Consider the following 16,608-nt stretch of genomic DNA (forward strand, 5'->3'; position numbering starts at 1 on the left):
TGAGACTGAGTGGTCATATATTGTCTTGGACAATCCGTTTGTGAAATATACGCGCATTTTGATGCCTGGGTACCTTCCAAAATAGCTGTGCGTAATACCACACGTGCTGTTTACGGCGTTGTCGCCCTTTTCAGTACAGTCTGGCTTGATTGACAATTCATTCATTCAGTAGGTGAAAGTATAAGCTTTCTAACGATGTATAACATGTTTAATCTTGCTTTTGGAATAGCATTTTATAGGTCAGCGTAACCGAAAATTTTCTTATCATCGCATTCACTTACGCATTCAATCTGGCAGCGGTAAAAGACGCTGCACCTAATGAAACATGATCAACAATTTTTCATAATTTCTTGAAAAATACTATTATTATTGAGGACTTCTGGGCATAGCTAAGCCATATGTTTGCTGATAGACCTATCTGACATCGTTTTCTTGAGCAAAACAGAAGCGGATAGAACTGTAATTGATTTACTGTCTACTGAACACAGATAAAATTATCATTGCTATGTAAGTATTACTGCTCAAAATATTTCGGTTATATACGTTATTTTTGAAATTGAGTGTCTTCAAATAGGTTAGCGGTATTATATAATTTGGATATTTCACACTGTAATGTAAGCGTTAGTTAGTAGTGAAAAGTTTCCAAGAAAAGAGCTAGCCTAAGCCCAGAACATGTGAACATGTTGACATTCTTACATTATAAAACACGTCTAACAGACGTTTGATTCTAATATTTGAGTTGGACTTTGAGCTGGACACCATTGTCTCTTACACTCTAAACATGTTGCACTTTGTTTAATATGCAGAACATTTTTTTTACTTTGATAAGGGGTTTAATAGAAACTTGGATTTATTTTGGAGTTGCACTACTGACTTAAATAATAAGCCCTCTGTATTTTTTTTTTTTTTTAATTATGTTGCCAGTTGCCAGTTTAATATGTAAACCTTTGTTTACATTTTGTTTTGTGCTGAATTATACAATGGCATATACAGTTTGTTGTTGTCAAAAAGTGAACTTGTAACGGTCAATTTGATTTTTTTGGAGGAAAATTAATCGTTTAGATTAATCGACTAATCGGTAAAATAGTCGATAGATTATTCGATAGAAAAATAGTCGTTAGTGGCAGTCCTAGCTCTGTGTGAGAAATTGTATTTAAAATTCAAATCTGGAATTATTTTTTATAATAAGATATGTTTAACTCATATGGCAGGTTCATATTCATGTTGAATATTATACACACCTGTGTTGTCGGTGGAATATGGTGCTCTGGAGTAAGGGCATGATTTTGGTACTAGCTGCAGGCGGGGATCAGGCTGGAATGGCTAAGCTGGCCTGCAGCCGCAGCCGTAGACAATTTTATAATCAGTATTAATCTCTATTGGTTCTGCCAGCATTGAGATCGGGGCTCAGGTAACAAGACATATCAGGCACATTACGCAAACTGTACGTATTGTTGGGGATTAAAACAATTTGATCCTTTGTTTACCATCTGCAAACAGAAAGACTGGTGGAACATTTTAGTAAAACTTGAAAACAGTGATTTGTAAGTCTGTGCACAAAGATTGTTGAAAATTGGAATAAATGGTTGAACACTCTATTGTGTGCATTGCCAAGGCCTCCACAGGCATTTCTCCCTTTGAGCTACTTTTTGGCTGGTAGCCGTGTCGTATATTAGACCAAATTAAAGAAAGCCGGCAAGCACCAGTAAAAATTAAGTTCAGTAGATTCTTGCCCCACAACTCCATATACTGGGGTAATTGTCACAGGAGAATTTGCTACCGGCACAGGAGTGACAGCAGCATGCATATAATAGAGGGGCTCAACTGAGACAATTTACACCAGGAGATAAGGTACTTGTATTACTTCCTTCTTCTAGCTCAAAACTGCTCACCAAGTGGCAAGGGCCATTTATGGTCACACAGCAAGTTGGAAAGGATGATTATGAGGTTGTGTGACCAGAAAGGGGTGGGGCAACACAGATATACCACCGCAGCCTTCTAAAAACATGAAGAGTTCATGTCTCGCTGGTTACCATGATGATTGAGAGAGATGAGTTGGGTTCAGAGGTAACAAAACCGATCAATTCTACTTCAGTCCTTGGTGATGACCATCTCTCACCATGCCAAAGAGCAGATGTGGCCCAGTTGCAAAAACACTTTGCGGATGTGTTCTCTTGCCTGCCAGAGCACAAAAATCTCATTCAACACTGAACTGAAATATCTCCTGTGGTGATGGCACATTCTAGGCTCTATTGATTGCCTGAGCCTAAAAATAAAATTGTGCAGGCTGAATTGCAGGCTATGCTAGAAATGGGGGCAATACAAAAATCCACAAATGCATGGAGCAGTCCCATTGCGTTGGTACGTAAGCAGGATGGGTCTGTACGTTCCTGTGTTGAATATTGCAAGGACATCCTGGACTGGCTGGGCAGTGCTTGTTGTTCATTTTCTCATGTCATCTGTACACCCAACTCAAACCTTCCTACACTACGAATGCAGCACTCTACTCTACTATACTCTACTCTGCAAAGGATATACAAAACAGACCCAGACTCACTTCAAAATCTGCAAGTCACTGTACCTTTCCAAGAAAGAATCCTCTGGACTGTATGGTCTTAAGCTAGTGCTAAATAAAGAAGAATGAACAAAAATAAGAACAGCAAGAACAGTCTCATTCCTGATTAATATTTCCCTTTCAGTTCACAAGTTCAAGATAAGACTTTTGGGGAGGTCAGTGTCAAAGTCTTTGAATTGATTTCGAATGCATTTCAAACAATATCTAAAATAACTAAAATTGGACAGCAAACTTGCCATTTCTCAAGAGGGTGGTAACTTGTAACTTGTCTTTCCTCTGCTGTTAGATTTAACTACAGCCAGGGCTACAGCCAAGTCACATGACAAACCTTTCCCCAGTCAGTTCCCTTCTACCTGTACGGTCTTGAAATTTTCACACCTACAGGATACAATAATATATTTTTTCCTTCAAACAAAGCCAGCAGCACCTGGCAATACTGAATAACACATATTTTAATTCATATAAACATGTTTTCCTTATTGCCACAAAAAACAACAAAAGGAGCCCAGTCATCATTTTCAAAGAGTCCTAATACTTAAACAATTGTGCTGAGCAAATTTAAACAAAGGATAATATGAGTTCTGAACAGTCTAACCACAATTAACTCTTTAACCTACTGAGGGACTTTACATTAAAACAATCATTCTTTATTGTTTCTTATACTGTCTGTGTCATAAGACACTTCAAAAAATGTGTAACAAAAACAATGCATAACTTGACATTGTTGAAAACTCTTAAGCAAAAGACAACTCACACTAACAAGACTAAACAGAAGCCTAAAATGAAACTGACCTCAGTTCAAGGTTTCTTTATGCACATTTTTGGGAGTACATCAGCAGTACAGACCCACCCCAGGACTCACTCATCAAAAAAAGCATTGCTCGTCTTCCCCACGTGAAGCAAAGCAGGATAGGAGACCAGCTCTGTCTTCACGTGAGAGAAGACCAGCTCATCTATGTGCACAATCAATTATACAGTGGCCTATACTAATACTACCCAGTGATGTTAACCATAACCTTATTCCCAACTTGTCCAAGAGCCCATATGTGTCAAGAGGTGAAAATACAACACTATATCACTGTTCTTATAGAGGCTGGAAAAGATTCCTTAAATAAATTTTTTTTTTTTTTTTTTTTACTTCATTAAATTTTTTAAAAGATTGCTAAATAGAACATAAAAAATTTAACCAAATGCTGGCTTTAAAAAAGCACTATGAGGAAGGAGACCATTATAGCTTCACATCCTAATTCAGCTCAGAAAATAAAAGTCATAATATCCGTGGTAGTTTCATCCAGCAAAAGCTCCACTCCACTGACTTGTTTGGGAAAAACAAATGCTAGAAATGTAGTTTGTAAGACAGCAGGAGGGATTTGCCTCAACATGGCTCCATGGCTCACCTGGTACACTGACACAGGAAACGTTAATCAGGAAAGCAGCGGAAGACCTGAACAGACAGGTTATGTGCATGCCCACATGTGTGTATGCGTGGGGGGGGGGGGGGTGCTGGGGGTTGCTCACTGGATAACCAGGAAGCAGAATGCAAAAACAACTTTATAACTGGAGGGCACAGTTTTTGGTTACATGCTGATCAAATCCCTGTGGAAACCCCCAGCGAGCTCCTTGGAACTTCTTGGAAGTTTTATTTGCTGAAACTCGAAACCCCTGTCCACTCAGGGGAGCAGGGGCAGGGGGATATCACTCAGAAACAAAGGGTGATGAGCTGACCCTTTGACCTATGTCAGACCTCCATGACTCCTTCCCTCCACCCTTAAACTATGCCGGTTTCATACTGGTAGAGCCACCCAGGAAAAATGGGTTATGCCAGACATATCCAACCTAATTCTGAGGAAATTCATTCTCCATATTTTCATGCCTTTCCCTGTCCTCAGCTGAAGCCCGCTTAGAGAATGTTTCCATTGTGACCTTAGCAGGTAGGCTAAATAACAATTGGTATGCTATTGCAATTAAGCCTTTGGATGAAATAAATACAATATCTATACTTTGGGGGCAGGGCTGTGGACTCTTGTCTTGATCAAATGAAAATGTCTAAACAGAGTTTTTTAGGTTAGGAATAAAAATTATGAGGAATTGTAAGATCAAAATCTTTTCTTTTTCACTAGTAATTGAGTGTGCAACCTCCTTGTAATAGCTCAGCATCTCATCTGAATGTAGTTGTATGTAATTTTGGCTGCCAAATTATCTTGGAAATAGTTACATATTTATCAGTGCTCAAGGAACTCAAATGCTTTATTCTGGATGGCCTGCTGGTATCTTACAATCACTAATACATGTAAAACTGAATGCTGTCATCTAAGTTCTATAGCTTTTTTGTAGTTGTTTCTTGTCAGTTGTTGGAAGTTTCTAGTTAGGAGTTTCCACAATTTCATGCAGCTGCAATATGCAATCGTGCCAATCAAGCAGTTAAATATGTCATTATCCAAAAGGTTGATATAACTAGCTAGCAATAAGAATACATTTTGATATAGCTTATAAGCTATATTACATCAATCTTGGTCAGAAGAAAACATAAATGGACCTATAGCTATAGTGATGCCAAGTTACACTTTGACGGGGAATGCCCCATACCTATAGATCACCGAGAGTTTGGGTTTCCTTCAGAAATAACTACAATGACCAGACTCTGAGTCCTTAAGAACATTAACCTTCTGACCTCATGTAAACTGACATAATTTATAACTTTGCATGTACACACAATAAAAAAACCCCAAACTTGGTTTGTTTTGTGTTTTTCTTCTTTCTTCTTTTTCCTGCTGATTACATAGTCACAAATGCTCCAGTACCACTATCAATACTTCTCCCTATTGCATTACATTACATTACAGGCATTTGGCAGACGCTCTTATTCAGAGTGACGTACAACAAAGTGTATAACCATAACCAGGAACAAGTGTGTTGAAAACCCTAGAGAGAAGTACCGTTCCAAGTGCAGGGAACCTGACACAAAATGACAACCGCAAATCCACGTTTCGGTGCCTGGATTCCAGTTGTTTCTGCGAATTACAGCGATCCATTTGCTTCTATTTTCTTTAGCTTTCAGCAGTCTGTGAAAAGACAGCTCCAATTTATTGTGGAATCTATTTGTACAGTCAATCGCACAACAGCTCTTTCCCATTTTAGATGTGTTTTTGTGTTTTCGCGGCATTCAAGATGAACGCTAACGCTGCCACTCTGTAGTCTTTCTGCCACTCAGTGGGTGTAACCACAGTGACTTCCACTTACTGTGACGTCATGTGCATACCCTCTATATGCATCATTATCACTTACTCACAACAAGCACAGTACAAAAAGAAAAGACATCTCAACAAAATACACATTTTCAACGTAAAAAGAACTGGCAAAATCTAGGCCTGTCATTGAAAGTATTGATGTCAAAATGAGGCCACGTTTCAACAAACAATATTGGCTATCTTAGCTCAACACATATTTTAACATAAATTAAACAAAATATATTCCGAAGAAATGCTACCCAATGTTCCATAAATTATTTCAAGTAACTTGGCCCTGTGTTTTTTCATATTACCATGTAGGCTATATGAAATGTATAATTCGAAATGTAGGTTATGTGTCACATCAGGACGGAGTGTGGCACAGTGGGTAAGGAACTGCGCTTGTAACCGAAAGGTCGCAGGTTCGATTCCCGGGTAAGGACACTGCCGTTGTACCCTTGAGCAAGGTACTTAACCTGCATTGCTTCAGTATATATCCAGCTGTATAAATGGATACAATGTAAAGTGCTATGTAAAAAAAAGTTGTGTAAGTCGCTCTGGATAAGAGCGTCTGCTAAATGCCTGTAATGTAAATGTAATGTAACATCAAAGTGCCAAATAACAAGAATGGCCTCATGGAAGAATAATTTTAAATGAATGCTATAAACAGCTGAAGAAAACTTACTCTAGAAAGTAGGCCTATATGTTTATACTTGGTTGTCAAGTTAATTTAACAAAATGCACACATTTTATTTATATTTTATTTTAAATACCAATTGTAAAATAGAATTCTTCATTATCTTCATGGGGACATTTTCAGGACACTAGCAGCATATAACATTCACATTTACAAAAACACACTTATACCAAGAAACACACGATCATTTACACTAGAGAAGGGGGATGAACAAATAAATACAGATAAAAAATGTCAAATATTTAGGCCTATTACATAAATACTGAATCCTACAAACCTATCCAGACATTTGCCTCATTAACGTACAGTATTGTTTGCGAGTCAGATAATTTAGCCAAATAAGAAGATGATTACAATGTAAAATACTTTTTAAATAATTTTTATTTGTGAACAGAATTTTATAATAATAATAATGATGCACTTTATTCATGATGTGCCTTTCATACACCAAAAGCACTGAATGCAGACAATTGTTCAAAAGCCTATACTGTAGTCATTTAAAAATGTTTTAGGTGTAGGCCTAACAGCTGAATTGGAGATTATTTCCACTATAAATAGGCCTAACTGGAATTTCAGTTTCATTGAATGACCATTCATTGAATTTCATTGAATGAGGTCAACTTTGAATGACCACACTCTCTTCAGATGGTAAGATGAAAAACAAAGGGCTAAGCTACTTGAAATAATTTAGGAAATATCAGGTAGCATTGCTTTGAAATAGAGCTTGTTTAATGTGGATAAGTTAGGATAGCCAATATTGTTTGTCGTAACTTGGCCTCATTTAGATATCACTATATTTATAACAAACATTTATTTGAAATCAGCTATGTAAATGAACTGAATTATGAACAGTAGGTAGAACTACAAAAGTGCTATTATGCCATCATAGTTGCTTCTCTTAAAATGGTATGCATTACCATAGTATTTTTCAATGATGGTGTGACAGTGTGAAACTCTGGATACTACCCAACCCTAGTTGTTACCATCAAGAGGTGACAGATGGAATGGATTAACACATCAGAAATTTTAAGTACCGTGTGTCTGTAAGTGAACAAGACTGATGCAAGGAAAGATCATTTTAAGGCGTCCTTGCAGAACTCATAGAGAGCTGTGATGCAGTGAGCCCTGCACAATGGCTAACCTTTTCTGATGCATGGTTATGCTTAGTGTTTCCATTGTGGAATCACAGTATGTTGCAAATTATATAATTTAGATGTAAACTTGGAGTGCACAATGTTCCAGTGAGCAAGTGAGCATCAGCTGACCTTTGATAGAATCCACAATCCTCCCTGATAATCACATGTTAAGTACGTGAGGTAATCTGAGGTGAAATTTCCCAGCTGAACACCAAAAGGCCAGCACTAACTTAGACCCCACTGTGTTTACAGAAACCACAGTGCCTGAGAAGAATCAATAAAAGGGATATTAGAATTGCCAGATTGTGTGAGATGATGGGAGGACTAGCAGTACAATACACGAGAAGATTAAGAATACATTATTATTATCGGGAGTCCATATGATTCCATGTATTACTTTCTCATAAAGACAATATGAGCAATGAAAGATTGCGCATGCAAAACATTTGACAATTGCATTTAAATATACTGCAATATTATAGTCTCTTAAGCTTCAAGTTCTCTGTAAACTATAAAGCATCATCCAATCGAATGACCAAGAAAAAACATTAACAGTAATATAGTCGCAAGCGGCGATTCCGGGGTTCAAGCCAACATGGACCGTTAGAAGGTGAAAGCTGCGAAGTGCAATAAGAACTAGTCAGAATCAGAGTAATTGGAATAGTCAAGTCCATTTATACATACAAGGAATTTGACATGACACAATATGTTCATTCTCTATGAATGAATGAAAAGATTTAATTGCACAACAAACTAACAGTAGCATAGGACCATCATCATCATGTCATACAAGAACTAAATAAAAAATAAATGATGGTTTGATTGTGTCTGCAATGAAAACTATTTAATGATAGGTATTGGGTTTGGGAAAAGGGAGGCTTCAACACACTTACAGTATAATTAATGGCTATATTTCTGTTTGTAATTGTTATTTATTTTACTGGTACACTTGAGGTGCCACATAATACCAGGATATACCCATATATACTCATTCAAGCTAAATCCAGTTCCAATTTACATTTTTGAATGGTCATTTTTAGATGTGAAGCACCTTTATGGCCGGCAATGTCAGTAACTCACTCAGTCAGTAACTCGGTCAGTAATTCAGTCAGTTAATTAATGGTTCTTGAGGCAAATTTGTAGAGTTAGGAGAGATGGATTTCTGCAGCAAGTTTAGTGTAAATCGGACTCACTGCATAAGAGTTATGACCTTCAACCTGTGCTCAGAGACTGGTGGCGCCCCCTATTGGGCGATTTCAAAATAATTTTATACACATGGTTCAACAGTGTGATGAAACATATCCTGCGAGTTTTGTAATGATTGGACAAACTATTTTGATTTATAGTCTGATTTGTGTTGTGCCACGCCCATTTTTTGCTTTGGTGGCACCCCCTAGTGGTCGATTTAAATGAAAGTTTCAGGGTATGTTTCAGGTACTTATGTGGACATATCCTGCAAGTTTTGTGATGATTGGCCCAACGATTGCTGACTTTGATCTATTTATGTGCTGAGCCATGCCCTTTTGAAGTTCATTGGTCAATATCTTCAAAACGCAATAAGATATCAACAAGCTTTTGAAAACTTTCAATAAGCTTGGTCCATTTAATTTTCCACAGAAAATTTGGTAGCAATCGGACCTACGGTTTAGGAGGAGATGTCAAACATATATTTTTCAAAAAATTCCAAATGGCGGAAAATCTAGTAGATGGACTTTAGTAGTTCTTGAGGCAAATTTGTAGCGTGAGAATAGATGGATGTCTGTATTACGTTTTGTGTAAATCGGACTCATGGCGTAGGAGTTATGACTTTTCAAAGTTCAAAATTTTGACCTTTAATTATAGCGTCCCCATCAGGCCGATTGGGGTCATATTTCTTGGGCAACACTTGCACATAACTTCCAATCAATGGGCAGAATTTCATGTCTCTACCATTTACCATCTCATGGGAATTTGCACAAACATTTCAGAAGAAGATCAGAATAATATAGATTTCTGAACAATAAACCAGCACAAAAGCAAAAACAATTGGGTTTCAGCACTTCGGGCTTGAACCCCTAAATAAGAAAAAGATTCAACACACATAACTAGCCTAGTATGGTACCATTTGCATCTATTAATTATGTACTCCTCACTTGTAACTTTAGGTGGCCTTGTAGCATAACAGCATTTCACACCAGGAGGATTATGCCTGATTGACACCTAAAATAACTTCGACATTCCTACATTCCTACCATAGACTGTTCCCACATTGCATTATACACATAGCCTTAAAATTACTATGGTTGCAAATTCTAAATGGATTTTTGAATAGGTTTACGGTTTGCAAAACCTTTTTTTATTACTAATCAATCAATAACTGTCTGTTGGTAAAACAGAAATGCAGATCTGTTCTGTGCAGGTGTGTCAGTTCCATAAATGATTAATAAAAGCCACAAGTATGGCACAGGCTAAAGAGAATGTAGAAAGAAGAGTAGCAATGTCACTGCTTTGGTTGTACAATACAATTACCAGCGCTACACACTGGAGCATGATGAGTTAATACAACTAGGCTACTATTTTTGCATGACTAAGCTTTTCAGCACCAATTGCTTTTGTTCATATTATTAATTAAATACATTTTTGCATTCATTACCTCTAAAAGAAAACAGTCCCTTCAACTTGACTAGAGTTCAGCTGTGTACTCATGCAGTGTTACAGTGCAAAATGCTATTTGTAAAATTTACAGAGAGCTCACAATTCTGTGGCATTCTGGTTCATGTGTAAATTCTGCCTTTTAATGCAGATTCTGTGATTCCGTCTGCGATTTTTCTGCAAGACAAGAAATATGAGACCCTTCATATAGCCTACTGTAGCCTACCTCATAAAATCAGCAATAGTCTATACCCTACTTCTGAATATTAGAGAGTATTTTCCGGTGCATGCTTTGGTACAAATGGACCCTCAAGGCAAATGTATTTTTCTGCACTGAAATAGCTGACATTCTATGTTCTACACTATCCATCGACAACTGGCTTCCTCATGTGGTTAACATTAATACATATCCTATTTTAGTAGGCTATATAGCGTTATGTAGTTTCTTTGTTACAATCTAGTCTTTATGAATACTAGTAATAATACGCTAATTCCCATATATTGTTATAAGCAAAGGTTTACAACAACAAAAAAAGAAACAAACAATGCAAGTTTGCAACACATTTTCTTTCTGTTATTTCTGTGCATGCCATTTCACCAGAAATGATCATGCCAGTAAAGGACTTGAACTTCATTTTATGAGTTTGGAACTTTATAGGAGCCGTTTGCTATCGCCTAACTCATACGAGGAGATATGCAATGAGACTAAAACATTTACTGACCATTACTGTCAGATCCTTTGTGACATCATGAAGGTCCTGGACCCAAATTTAACTCCACCCATTCAATCCACAAATAGGAAAGGATTAAAATGTTTAGATTGATACAAGTTGATATTGCGATGCAACTGATTTCTCATACCATCACTGATGCTTAATACATACTATAGTAACCCCATACAATGTAGTCTGAAGCCTTCTCAGGCTTCTTTGGCTTACCTAGTCACTTTAACAGCAGATTCAAGTTCAAACAAACTGACCCAGCATCTGCGCTTAAATCTGTTTTACGAAAGGGAAATGTTGCACACATCTCTTTTGTGCAAGATTTTAAGGTAATATAAGCTAGCTTTTTAAAAAAACTTGTGTAGCACAGCTAACAATACAGGTGATACATGAAATACCACAAGGTTTGCTATAAGAGCATGGAGGATGGCAAGCTGTGAAGGTTGTCACTTCATGCAATGTCTTAAATGGACGAACATTGACCTGAAAACAGTATTGAACCCCTGCTGCACGTGAAATATGTCCACAGTTAAACAGTCTGTCTGGGATGAATACACTTTGCGGAATACACAGAATTATTATGTTATTTGTACTGGAGGTAGCGGACGTGGTATCACTGTGTATGGTCTGTGTCTCTGCTTCCTCACCGTAGCAAAATATCATTCCCATTAAAGGCTAAATATCAGGCTAAGGCTGGGAAATCAATCTCGCCGAATTCCAACACTGATAGACACTAATATGCCTGATTTTATGTAATCCTGACATACGGGGAAACGCTAATCACCTATAGTCAGTTACAGATAAGCAGTGGACCCACAGAGATATGAACACATCAGGAATGGGGGTCATTTGAAACTGAAAGTTAAGTCAAAATAAATCACTTTGCATTTGAATCCTTTATTGGGCTGTTGGCATACAGAATGAAAATGCTATTTTTAAAGAATGGCTAAATCTAATTTTGTAGTTGTAAATCGAATAAACATAAGCAGGCTCGTCAAAACATTCAGTTTTCTGCATTATAGCTTACATCTCCTTTTCAGTGGGTGCAATGCAATTAATGTATGCACACAGCAATGGACTAACCTGTCTATGGTTGACAACTGCTGGTAAAAAATTGCCAACTATCCTTACGGCACACTCAAAAAGGAAAACAAACAAATAGCATGATGAAATGTATTAAAGAATATATGTGTCAATTACAGAGAAAATTTACTGATCAAGATAAGCACCAGGTAGAGCTAGTGTGTGAGTTCAAGACAACATTAGAGATGATTCCTGCCATGTCACATTAAAGACACTGCATCAGTGAAGGAGCTAAGTGTAAACTATATCATCATTTAGCCTAACTTCAGATGAGGACTAAAATCTAAAGAAGCACATCTATGTTAGGGCAGAGCCAGTAGAGTCGTAACTCCTTTGATCTGCAGTCATAGACATTTCATCAACCCTGAAGCCACACAATTGTCTGACCCTTTTTGACCTGTTGATCCAGTCGCTGCTACAAATTTGATTCACTGTACTAAATGGGTAGAAGCAACAGGTTTTTACAACCCCCAGAACAGTATGACCGTTAAATGAGGTGTCCTGCCGGGCTTTGTATAAATGGCCACCAGTGGTTTTTCCTCTTGGTTTTATAGTTTTTGATAGAAAAAAATCATTATATTTAACATGGGTTATTCAGGGTTGCCATCACTTAACATTTTAGGAACAAAGGAGTCATTGTGCATATAGAATATGCATACATTTCCTTTTAGAAATACTACCCCTTAAATTTTTACATCTTACTCGGATCTCATACCTCCTTTGTTTAATCAGAGAGAGGATGATGTATGCATGGATGAACCTCAATATTTTTATTTATTTATTTTTATTTTTTTTACAATATGCTGTATTCATTTTTACATCAAAACTAGTGAAATCTTTAACCTTCAGATATTCAAGAAATATTCATGTGCATGATTTGTGCAAAATTTGTGTGTTTTAAATTGCTGAAACATCCCAGCTGGGTGTAGTCAAATAAATGGCAAATCAAAACAAATTTCATTGTCATAGACCCTCTAATATTAGTAGTATTGCTTCTGGGTGATATAAGTATGATCTCCTAATAATTGTATCCTACTGATACACTCTGGTGTAAAGACCCTCCCACTTGCAATCCTCTCTGCCAGTGAAAATTCTGAGGTTCTCCAGCTGCCATTTCTCCAACTTTCCTGACCTGCCCATCAGACTTTCAAACACCTCTGCTGGGGCTTTTCCTCTTTGTCCTTGTGGAGCTCTCTTCAAGATTCTCATCACATCCCACAGGACTTTGGTCAGGAATTCAATACAGCATTAGCACTGTTGTACTAAAATATGCACTACAAGCACACTCAAGTCAGCTGAACTAGCTTTTCAAGCGTTGTATTTTCAGGCTGTGTGACTAGCTGCAAGTTCAGTGGAGACAATCACTCTCTGAAATGGGATGAGCATGCATGTCCACAAATCTTGTTACTGTTCCACGTGCAAATTATGTTCTGTGATGTTCTGGGACAATCCAACCCTTTGTTGTCTACGTTAGTGTTTGGTCTTGTTGTGACTGTCTTTCCCTTTCATCTCCCGCACCCCACTCCCTCCCTGGGTATCCCTTGCAATTCCTGCTTTTTCCATCCCCCATATCGCTCTCTTCATGCTTCAGCTTATTGCTGGAGTTTCTAGAAGTCTCCTTCTCACACTGTTCACAGGGAAGTATAGAGTCTACCATTCTCGTGTTTCACAGAGACAACCCCAGTTCCTCCTGCTTTGCATGGCTGCCTTTCTTAGCCACCTCATTATTCCCACAGCCCCACATCTCTCAAGGATCTATATTAGGTGCTGATGGAACAAGCTGGCACTGCACCCCTCTTTCAACCTGGAGAGGCAGGGTAACATAAACAGACCTCCCCAACCTGAAAAATGTTTCATCACAATGCCCTGCAATATTGTTGTCCTCAATCATGAACTTGCGAGATTTACGGTAAGGAACCTTAAACCTTTTTAGTACAAAAACACACCTGCTTGTGTATAGCACATTCTGTACACTGGTCATTAAAACCTACACAAAATGCATAACTAATTATGCAATTATAAAAATAAACAGGTTGTATAATAATTAATCATACTTTAACCTCTACTGACTGATTAGTCTATTATTACCACAGGCTTCTAAAACAAATACAATAGTGTTGGTTCAGTTTAATTACACCTTTACAATGGCAATGTGGAGGAAAATTAAGACAATCAATTATGCAAATGACAGCCTCCAAAATTATTAAGGGAAAGTACTTGTAAATCGCACATGCTAAAGGACATGCCAGAAAAGAAATTATAATGCCAGAAAAGACAATTCAACCCAGTCTCAACATTATTCCCAGGACATGGGGTTTTTATTCAACATTTTATTTAAATAGCTTTATGTTTAATGCTTTTCGGAATCACTCTTTTTTTCTGGGTGCCTAAAAACTTTCATATCTGACCATTGTTGCCTCAGCAGACACCAATATCAAGGGTGACTCATACCAGATATACAAAAATATAGGAGAACACATTAATTATACACCATATACGATCTATGGATAGCACCATGTGCAAGCACCTAACAAAATATACAAACATCTGGTAACGAATCCAAATTCCCAACAATTACACCATATTTCCAATACTCCTCCAAGCGACACACTAACTGTTTATTCAACACTACCCCTTTCATATAAGTCACAGTACTGTTCATAACCTGTTAACTGCTAAATGATAGCAATTTTACATCAGTATGGGTAAACAGCTTCATTACCCATAATTAGGAAAGGCAGGACTTGGAACACAAGAAATGCACAGTGGGTCAGCTAGAACTTCCAGAACATCAGCACCCTCATGGTGCTTCAGGTAAACCGCAAAGTCAAAGCAAGTGTGGGCAGCAAAACAAAGGCAAAAGGATGCGTTTTGTAAACCATCTCATCATTTAATAGTACCTAAATTATCCAGAAAACGTCAACAGCTTTGTTAGCACCCACATAATTAACACAACCATCACCCTATCACTTGTCTGCAAATTCAAAATTATTAGAACCTCATTAGAAGTAATTTCACAAATCGTTCGTTACTCAGCCCGACAGACTAAATTCTTCACAACCGTGCTAGGCTGTCCTGGTTTTCCCACCCTTGGATTTGGTATACGTTATAGGAATAAACACACTTAACATGGCAAGGGATTTTCTTTGACACAAGACCAGGAGTTTCCATTCATAACAGTAAAGAATGCCGTCCAGTAGTTTCGGTTTTTTTTCTTTCTCATTCTGAGAACAAACCTCGAAGTGCATCACTTAAAATAAATAAATTCGGAAAAGTGTAACATGTCCATACATATAAACATCAAGGAATGCGAAATGCATTCTGATAAAGGAGTTTTCTTCACAGCAATGCCCATTATCATCACCGTAATGATGTTATCTTAAACTAGATGTTGGCAAGATGGAATTAGTATTGCGTTTAAGCAGATTTGAATGATTCTCGGTTTATGGCACTATAGTTGCTTTTCCAACAAATTTGACTTATCGTGTTTGCATAACCATTTACAGCTTCTCGTGACCAAACACGGATAAGTAGGCAGCAAAGGAATACCTGACAGAAGAGCCTTAAAACACGGAACTTGAAGCAAGATCTAGCCTACATGCTGCGCAGTTCAGATGACTGTGATACAACATATAAAATAGATCATAAATAGACCTACATTTACGAATGAAACATCGTTCCAACATAGCATATTGTTCGGCTCAGGGAAACTCCATTATATAGGAAAAGCACACACACTGTAGATTATGACATGCCAAATTAGGAATGCATGCGTGCACACATTCAAAATCATACAATAAATATAGAAAGAACGCTTTCTGACCTGAAAACTCAGAAGAACTTTGGGTGAAATTGCTGCAGATAGTCAAGCACGTTATTCCCCACACAAGCGCGTAATTTATGGCTGAGAGAGTCACGTCTGGGAAGAACATCCTTGAAGCTATAACTGGTCCTAAACTTCTATAGAGGTGTATTTATTATCAGGATCTGCGTCGCTAAATGTAGATGCCTAGTCCCATCGCCCATGAACACAGTCAACTCATCGTACCGAAAGAAAAGAAACAACAGCTAGGCAGCTATTTCGAACGGCGGAATGAAACTTACAAACTGTTGCCTACCTGGAGAGCGGATTTCCGCGTGGTCCTAACGCACTGGAAGTTCACAATAGCGTTGCCTTTCATGGCGGATAATTCAGCCTGGATCACCTGTGATACAAATTGCAGCAACTTGTGCAGATATAGATTTTTAGTAAAAGTCTGTTTCTGAACGGCCCATTAAATAAAAATTGAATCATTATTTTAAAACATTTCACGACAAATACATAAATAAATAAACTGGTCGATCTTGTGACGCTGGCTGGTACACACACGGTCCGTAAATTATTACCACTATTACCACTGCTGTTGCTGCTGCTACTACTAATAATAATAATAATAATAATGATAATAATAATAATAAGAAGAAGAAGAGGAAGAAGAAGAAGAAGAAGAACATTCATTCAGGCATTCAGGCCTATATTCTGTATCTGCAACATCAG

The 16,608-nt window shown here is 37.6% G+C and overlaps 1 long non-coding RNA gene across 1 annotated transcript in view; it reads right to left on the reverse strand.

The window, feature by feature from the left end:
• Nucleotides 1–16,181, reverse strand: part of LOC135257854 (uncharacterized) — a 57,004-nt gene extending 40,823 nt beyond the window's left edge. Inside the window, exon 1 of the long non-coding RNA XR_010330784.1 lies at nt 15,895–16,181. This is a non-coding gene — a long non-coding RNA (uncharacterized LOC135257854). The remainder of the gene's footprint in view (nt 1–15,894) is intronic.
• Between the last annotated feature and the right edge of the window lie 427 nt (nt 16,182–16,608).

This window comes from Anguilla rostrata, chromosome 6, assembly GCF_018555375.3.
Source record: "Anguilla rostrata isolate EN2019 chromosome 6, ASM1855537v3, whole genome shotgun sequence".
Lineage (NCBI taxonomy): Eukaryota > Metazoa > Chordata > Actinopteri > Anguilliformes > Anguillidae > Anguilla > Anguilla rostrata.